General features: G+C 33.9%; 1 long non-coding RNA gene across 1 annotated transcript; it reads right to left on the bottom strand.

Annotated features, from left to right (window-relative positions):
- Positions 1–8,216: 8,216 nt before the first annotated feature.
- On the bottom strand, positions 8,217–9,337 carry LOC140860776 (uncharacterized). The gene is made up of 3 exons (XR_012143708.1): positions 9,305–9,337; positions 8,899–9,045; positions 8,217–8,255 (listed from the first exon to the last, which is right to left on the bottom strand). It is a non-coding gene; the product is annotated as an uncharacterized lncRNA (long non-coding RNA).
- Between the last annotated feature and the right edge of the window lie 381 nt (positions 9,338–9,718).

Genomic DNA, 9,718 nt, shown 5'->3' with positions numbered 1-9,718 from the left:
TCATCAGTTTCGCACTCATGCATTGCCTGCTGAACCGATCTCTTCTTCTTCTTCTTCATGTCCACCAACAAAATCGTCAATGAATGCATCAACATCATCGTTACCTGCACCATTCAAGTATAGTTCTTCTAAAGACTCAGCAAGAAAAATGCATAAAAAGGATTTTTCTAAACATTAAAAGAGAAAAAACATTGTCATACACTTTTATGCAAAACGTAACATAAATGCATCTTAATGAATCCATAACATAAAAATTTGGGGGTGATGAAGTACGTGAATTGTGGTAACCGTCATAATGAGTAATTCATAGGTTCGCTACAAGATAAACGGCCAAAGACAACGCTTTTTTCGCGTTGTTAATGTCTCCGAAAAAGCGTTGTCGTAGGCAGTGATGTAAAAGACCATGCTCAAAGACAACGCGGAAAAAGCGTTGTCGTTTCCAGCAACAACTACGCTTAAAAAGCGTTGTCGTATCTAAAAACGACAATGCTTTTTAAGAGTTGTCTTTTATAAAAAGCGTTGTCGTTTTTGGAAAAGACAACACTTTTTAAGTGTCTTTGTATTTGGAAAAGACAACGCTTCAAAAAACGTTGTCTTTTCTAGCAAAGACAACGCTTCAAAAAACGTTGTCTTTTCTGGCAAAGACAACGCTTTAAAAAAGCGTTGTCTTTGTTCAAATAAAAAACAAAAAAAAATTAATTCACAAATATTCAGTATTTTAAATCACTCAAAATTCAAAAATTTATAAAATAAAATTTAATATACAATATTTCAATATTATAAATCATTCAAATATAAAAAATAAACGAATTCTAAATTAATGAACTCTAGAAAAAAACTATTCATTAATCTCAAAAAACTTTGATCCTTCCCTTCAGCACATGTTAGCGTCCCGAACTTTCATAAAAACCGCAACAATCTCTTTTCCTTTAATTTATATCTTCATACTGTAAGTTATTAAAAATAAGAACAAACAAACATAAAAAAATATGAATAGATCAAAATGATAAATAAACTTAAATATTTAAGAACAAACACACATAAAACAAATATGATGCAATAACGAAACACTTTAATTTGATGTGTAAGTGAAAAATGCAATAGGTACATCTCCTGGGAAAAAAAATATGTTCACAAAATCAACATCTGAAGGGAGCACCATGGCCTTGAAATGTATAATGTTTTTCACCAGTCACGACATACCAAACCTCAGAGATATGATAACAGATAGATTCATTCAAAGTCCACTTCTCAACACTGAAAATATTACATGGGAAAAGAAAAAGAAAAAAAGCATAATTGTGATTTTGGCATGCGTTATTGTAAAAAAATGCTAACAAGAGCATCCATATGTTCTTGGAATTTAATACAATAATACGAGAAAAAAGAAAATCAGTTCAATCTTGTAGCTCTTAGAAATAAATCTACCTCAGCAAAAGATCACAAGCTTAACAATAAAGAAAAGAGTTGCATGATCAGCAACTTCACCAAGATTCTTCCAATCACAACCTAACATATATCTATACAATACTTCCACGATGTCAATGGGCTAGTAACTAAATGTCGTCTAAATCACAAGCATATTATGCCCATTAAAGCAAAAAACAATTATGGAAGTAAAATTGAAACAAAAGAGCAGGATATTTTTGCATGCCGAATGAAAAGCAGCAAAGTCGCAAAATAGATCTCCTCTTTACAGCACACTACAAATGGAATTTCACATGAGGTGAACAAGGCACCTCCTGTTCAACCCCTTCTAATTACTACTTGACCAGAATCTCCCCTCTAAAAAATATAATGAAAAGAAAAGACATAATCACAACACAAGCACCCTAAGCCATAACTCACAGTTTTGCATCCCTAAAAATCTATTTCCAGATAAATGGATTAGGAAAATCCAACAAGGTCTTTAAACCTAACATCTACAAAACTCTACAAACTGCATACAAATTAAAAATATACCACAAACTAATTTTTTCTTGCATTGACTAAAAATATTCAAAAACTAAGAAACCACAAACTTTCTTGCATGCAAGTACTCTGCTTTTGGTGCCCTTTTACCAAAATGTTCAAAGATATCACCAAAACAGTAACAAATTTATCCAAATAAGCACAAGATAAATAAACCAGACAAGAGGTAAATTCACCTCTAACTTCTTTGCTATTAGCAAGGGAAAAACAGGATCCTCGAAGCAAGGGAAAACTAGTCATTTCTTCATCAAGAGCTGAATTAAACTTCACACACTGTATCTACAGGAGAGTGTGATAAAGGACCTGCAAAAGTACAAAGACGAGTTGGTACAACTAGTTAACTTCGGATAGTTCTCAAGAAAAGTTTCGTATTTATGAGAAAATAAGAAACATAGAAGAAAAGTTGTCAAATGACATTTATCCAGATAGGCTCGATGCAGCAAAATCAGAGTCAATATATCAATTTACCAATTACCAGTAAAAAGTCATTACTAAACAATTGTCAAAGCCAACGACCACACCCCACTTTTCATCCAAGATCTTATCAAAATATCAAATTTTCAATAACATAATCACGGTCATTCACTATCACATTATTACTGAATTTCAAAATCGAACAAACTTGGAAAAGATCCAGCGACTGAAAATGAGAATGCTCCCATACTTCAATGCTACACTCCAACTGACTAAGTGCATCAAAAACCTGTGAGATAGGATTTTCATGCATCAGCTATGCCAATTTTTAAAAAAAATATGAAAGATATTGAACTCAGCCTATATAGTTTCGATGCAACTAAATCAACGTGAAAACAGGTACACAAATCTGAATTTCTCTTGCTTGTTGTCTTCCAGCATCTTTTTGTAAAGATGTCTGTCATTGCAAACATAATAAAATTAAATATGCATGCCAACTTTGCAAAAGAAGTTGCTAAATTACTTAAATCAAATAACTTACCATATATAGCCCACTAAACAATTGCCTAATGGCACCCTGCACAGATTTCAAAATCGCAGCCAGACTATGAACATGATTATCTTATCTGTGGTATCAATCAAATTTGTGAAGGTATAGCATTGCCATAAGCCATGTTGCTGTTTTTCAAAGTTCAAATGCTAGCAGTCACATTTTCCAGTTATCACCATTTAATTAGCTCTTTGACAAGTCAATTCCAAAACAGACAGCTTATACTTGAATGAACCTAAATGTGTCTACCAGTTTACTATAGAGAAAAACTCACCCATATGCATCAACAATCTTTTGGTGAACTGTAGTGAATTTGTTTGTTCAAAAATATATATGTGGCATTTCACGTGTTTGCAAGACTTAAAACATAGCATCAACCTGTGAATTGGAGTCATGGGTAGCACGCTGCAACTCATCAATAAATATAACTTTGTTCCACATCCTCGCAAACAAGCCTTCAAATACTAAACATAAAATATTGTTGATTTGGAGATTAGCTTATAAACACAAGAAATCAAACATGATTGCTATACAATGAATTATATACAATATTAATGAACATGCATGGAGGACTCGTGACTAGAAGAGTATTATTATATAAGCGCATGTACAATAAGAGAATAGACATGAAGAAGGAGAGTTAACATGAATGAATGAATCACCATATATATACACGTACACAAATCCTTAATTAGATGAGGTAAATTAATTAACAATATTTATTTAAACAGTCGAAGAATCTCACACAGCCACCCAACAAGGATATATAATCATTCATATACAATTAATTAAGCTCAGTACTGTTCATCAACTAATTAATTAAGATAAATCAATAAAAACAAAAGCATCACCTGCGAAACTGAAACATACAACACCAACTGACAAATTAATAATGTCTTGTTTCTTCCGTTATTTCTCGAGTGACAGTATTACCGCAGCGAAGGTCGCATTAGCTGCAGCAACTTTCCACCCATAATGTGCCAGCATCTTTGCTGAATAAATCGCAGCTCCCCCCTCAACAAGGGGCAGAGTGATCAAAGCAGCTATGGAACCACAAAATATCCCAATAGCTAGACTCGAAGCTGCTAATTGATTTAGTAATCTCAGAAAATACCCTTAACATAAGTTCATAATGCTAAAGCAGTACAATTTACAGTTTTTCTCACATCGGTATTGGCTCCAACATGTACTGGCTAAAGCCCATTTTCTTAAAAAAATCATACTTTGTAGTTTGTAGACGTAATTAGAACAAACGTTAACCAAGACGGTCTCTAACTTAACCAAGGTACACAACATAACACATACTTACTAAAAGATGGAACCATTAAATATATCGATTCAAATCCGGGGTTTCGAATTCTTGGATGTGCTTCAGTCTCCAATATCATTTTAAGTAAAAAATTTACCTTTACATACCTAAAAATTATTTCTCTAGACTCCGCTAAAAAAGTGCATAATATTTCAAGATTTTGTGTATGTACTACAATTCCAACATCAACATCCACACACATATATACACAATCTCAACATATAGCAAGCTAAATAATTCCTAAATTCACATCCAATGATGGCAAATGGGAGCTTGCCTCTATTCATTTTTTCTTAAGTCAAAATTTACATTTTTTAAACAAAAATTAATTTCACCCAAACTCTCTCCTGTTTCTGGGATACGAACGAAACCTAGTAAATCAGAAGCTAAACACCAGCCCAAAAAAAAAATGAAATCTTGAAACAGCGAAATCGACCCCCTTCAAAGCACATACCACAAGTAGCAGCAACAATCATCAAGAAAACCAGGTAAAACTCTGAAACAAACACCCAAAAACCATAGACATGTAGGGATGCTGATGTGGTGGAGCCTGGAAGTGAACGATTTAATTTGAAGGAACCGTAGCAGGGGGAGGAGAACCGTAGAGGTTGACATCTCATACATAAAAAAGAATTGAAGCCTCGTAGTCAAAGATAAAATCATGAAAACGAACCTGTTAAACAGAAGCCCTTTCTGTTTTTTGAGTCAAGGACAATAGAATTTTCTATATCACATTTTCCAATGACAACACAGGTACTCAAACTAAGGTAAGAAGCATCACTGTCGATCCAGCAAGCATCCCCATCCCGGCTGAGACTTGGCTTTGGGAAGTTTCTGAGCTTCCAGACAGCCCAGAGACTGAAAAACCAAAATAAATTAATAATAAACAAGAAATAAGCATATAAAGCAATATTGTTTCGCAATGAATTTAGTCTTATAAAAAGGTGTTAATGGCTAGTAGTTACAGCCAGGTTGAAGCTAAAGGAGAACTTAACACCAATATGACAATATGAAAGTAATCACCAAAAGTGTGAAAAAAATATAAACTTCATATATCAAAATCCAAGCTGATAAGATAGTGTCTATGATTTATTTAATTATTTCATAGTCCTTACCTATATAATAAATTATTCACCTGTATTACCAAACATCAAATTTCCTTGCTCGTCAAACAAAAACAATTCCATTACGATAAAGGCCAAAAAAAAAATTCACACGCTCGACATATTTCAACAAGCACGTATTTATGTCCAGTCAGTTTTGGTCCAACAATCGATAAACGAATATAAAAACACTTTAACTGTACAATTTGTTAAATTTTTCAGAATTTTTAAGATATGTATACCTTGAATACGATACTGGAGTACTTGTTATCTATTTATGATTTTAGTTACGAAAAGAAAAGAAACAGTAAAACTGAGGGATTACGTCAAGGGACAAAATGCGAATCCATTTCATAGTATGAGGAACCTTAAAAGTAGCGAAACCAAGATTCAAAACAGTGGAACATACTTCTTTTCTTACACAAAAAGATACTAAAAACCCAAAATAAAAGAGCTGGAAAAGTTTTGAATCAGCTCGAGAAAACAGATGAAATCATAAGCGAGTCATCTAAAGATTTCCTGCTTTATACAATTATACCGTTAATGTGTTCAGAATATGTTCAGAATGATAAAAAATTTTCAACACATACAGAAAATAATCAAAAAACATAATATACAAGCAACTCTCGGTGAACAATTACCCAATAACATAATACATTCAAGAGAGTGAAGAGAAAGAGAAATGGGATAAAATGGCATGAAATAAACGACAGCACTCTGTACAACAATATCACTCTATAAAACAAGCTCTTTTCTTCTAATTGCAGTGAATCACAAATATATGTACAAACAAAAGAATCAGCGACACATAAGGATTTACCAGTTGCAACCACATGCGAATGTAACGCAAATAATTTGAATAATGGCTATCATCTCGGAAAGTCTAGGAACATTTCTGGAGAAAGCAAGGAAATTCTCTTTCAGAAGCTGAGGCTGCAACGAATCTTTCATTTTTCTATTCCACTGTCAATTGAAAATGGGGAAAAAAACAAAAAAAAAAACAATAGAGTATCCATTATGCCGACAACTACTTAAAAAAGTAAAACAGAAAGGGAAAAAAGGAAAAGAAAAGGAGTGAGATTTATAACGGACTACGACTGGTTGCACAGTAAAACCCGGGATGAATGTATTTTGTATCAAATCCGAATACGAACTCAAGGCCTTTGTCTCACCAACATAAGAATAAACCGTCCTAACTTGCGCAATCGACTGCACATGCGTTAAGTTAGCAAAGCAGCTGCGATGCCAAAAGAATCGAAAAATACATTTCACCCCATTTAAAATCTTAGTAACTTGTGAAAGCATTTACCTGCTCGGCGATTATACCAGCACTTGCGTAGGATTCGCGACTCTTGGAGGTGAGTCCCGTGAGGGTATACGCATATAAAAGTTTCTCTTAGTTAAACAAGAGAGAATTTGCCATAATAATTAGCTATATCTGTGCTTTTCTAATCTGAATGAAGTTTAATAAAACATAAGTGTTAACCATCAAAGCTACAAATACAGAGTAGAACGATCAGGAAGTAAATTTTCGTGTATGTTTGCCATTCTATTTTTCAATCAGATATAGTAGAATTTAATTAACAATTCTGACTGGTCTCTGAAAGCCAGAATTTAAGAAATTTGAATAGCTAAACAATCATCAGTTTTAATTTAAAAAGACAAAAGGAAAAGCAAATTTGATTCCAGAATCTTCTCCACTCCAAGTTATCATTGATATTGTAGAAGGTGTTAGATACATCCAATCTGTCTCATCGTTAAAAAAAATCACGAGCCAACTCTTAAAAATGTATGAAAAAAACTCACTGACCAAAGTAGGACTGCTGTAACAGGAACAATGACCCCCTGATTCATTGGACTTTTCACATGGAAGTTTTTTTTATATGTAAAAATTAAAAGCTTGATCTTAATCGGTGGTCGCAAATGTTAAGTTCTCCAGATAGCTCTTTAAACAAACTTCAATTATCGTGGCAGTAAAACCAACCAAACAAATAAGTGCAAGTATGCATCATTCATCACCATATGCAAATATAGTTTCACAATATTGTATTCGAGGTTGATAAATGCAACCATTTCTAAATGAATTTGAACATAAATAGCTCATGCCAATCAATTACCTTTAATATCAAGTCAAACTTCACAGCAATAATTCAGAACCTTCCACACATGCCACGAGTCTGCAATCCTTATGCTCTAAAGTCTAAACAAACACTTTTACACAGTCTACCCATAAAAAAATTCCCATTCCCAATTACGAATTAAAAGCGAGTATCGGATCTCATCGGAGTCAACTACAAAAGGAAAAACAAAAAACAAAAAACCACACGATAATTCCGTTTAAAAATGGACAAACATTTCTTTCTAAAAGCTGATGATGAAACAACAAAGAAGCATAACATAAAATAAAATTTCCAGGTCCTATAAATTCTAATTCATCAAACCCAACATTACTACATTGCATAGATATAAATCTACGGTTTCCATCTGTATCACCAACAAAAAAAAACCATTGATTCCATCAAAACCACGAGTACATACATTCACATGCATACAAGATCATAAACATACCCGATTGCAACAATCACATATGAAAGGAAGGAAATCGATCTGGTGGCAGTCGTCAATGCTGCAGTGTTTCCCTAGATTTGGGAATGCCGGAGTCCCCATGATTCAAACATAGAATCTTGCTGCGGCGAAAAAAAAAGAGAAATTGATAAGAATGTGAATATTCTCTCAGGACTGCAATTTCAGATGATAGAAATTGTGGACATATCAAAATCGTACAAAAACCAGTCAATATATCGACGCCAAGAGCTTTCATTGAATTGGTCAGATTGCTACGGATTTTGGAGGCCAGATTATTTTCATGATCGGCAACTGCTTGTCTGTCATATCCTGCAGCTGCAACCTGTCATTGTGGCAGGTGATGATTGGTTAAATGGGAAAAATGACCCAGAAAAATGTGAAATGGAAACTGTAAGAAAGTAATAGGATAGCAAACTATTATTTACCTTCACATGATGCATACCACACAAAATCAAGAATCACTGACTGAGCAGTTTTAATTATTTATCAAAGAAGTACAGAACTTATGTTAAATGTTAAATTAGGTAGAGAAGATCATAAATTTTTTGTAATTGACAGTCTGTCCAACAGATATTGTTTACATACAGCATCCACATCACATTTACATTTTCCTGCATACCAGTTTGTGCAAAAAGCCAGAAGTTAACAGTGGAAAGGGTCAAACAGTTGTTTCCCTTCACTAGTTTCGAACGAAACTGCAGTCATTCAGCCATAACAAGTTCAGATTAATGAAATGTACCTTTCAGTCCTAATAACCAACTCAAAATCTCATGAAAGTTTAAGTTGTTAAAGAGAGTTTATCAAAATGGTTCAAAATTTAGAGAGTCATTCAGCCATAACAAGTTCAGATTTATGAAATGTACCTTTCAGTCCTAATAACCAACTCAAAAGTTTAGGTTGTAAAAGTGAGTTTATCAAAATGGTTCAAAATTTACACAGTACTGATCATGCGGGGAAAGAAGTACCTGTAAGCCAAAAGATTTCATGTGATGTTCATCTTGAAGCTCCCTCATGCGACCACTTACAGCAAGAAGTGCTTTAGAAGGAACGCATCCCCTATTAACACACGTTCCGCCGACAACATCCCCTTCTACGATTGCAGTTTTCAAGCCCTGCAGTACATAATATTTCACACGTTTTAGTAATAATCTGCTAGATGAAATATGCAAAACAATTTAGAATGAATGGCATTGCAAAAAAAAAATGTTTGTTTGTTTTTTTAACAAAAATATAAAACACAACCTTGAAACATCAAATGGAAATCTGCAATTCACAACTAAATTAGCTCAGACAATCAAAATAGAAGCAAGAAAAGAAAAAAAAAAGGAGAAGACTTCGAACAGGAACGCAGTGGAGCCACTGGAGCATTACCTTCTCAACAGCATGAAGTGCTGCGCCGTGGCCACCAACCCCGGCTCTGATAATCACTAAATCATAGTCAAAATCGCTTGAAGACGGGCGCCATTGTCTTTCAACGCCGCAAAAACCTTACTAAAATCGGAATGCTTCGAATGCACATATAATCGATCTGAACGAGAGGAAGAAGAATCCCAGGATGATTTCGAGTGAAAAGCCTAAATGCGAAAAATCGTTTGAAGAATCGAGCAAAAATCGACATGGGATTTTGAATTGAAAGAGAAAAAAAGGAGAAAGGGATCGGATCTGGAAAAAGTAATCGAGAGAAGGGGTCTGATCTAGGGATCTTGGTTTAAGGAATATTATTTATTTTATGTTTTATTTTATATAAAAATAATAGTTTTTCCACAACACTTTTTAAAAAGTGTT

Source organism: Henckelia pumila, chromosome 4 (genome assembly GCF_033568475.1).
Source record: "Henckelia pumila isolate YLH828 chromosome 4, ASM3356847v2, whole genome shotgun sequence".
NCBI lineage: Eukaryota > Viridiplantae > Streptophyta > Magnoliopsida > Lamiales > Gesneriaceae > Henckelia > Henckelia pumila.
Note: the sequence above shows the minus strand (reverse complement) of the source record. Positions and strands in the feature narration are given on the sequence as shown.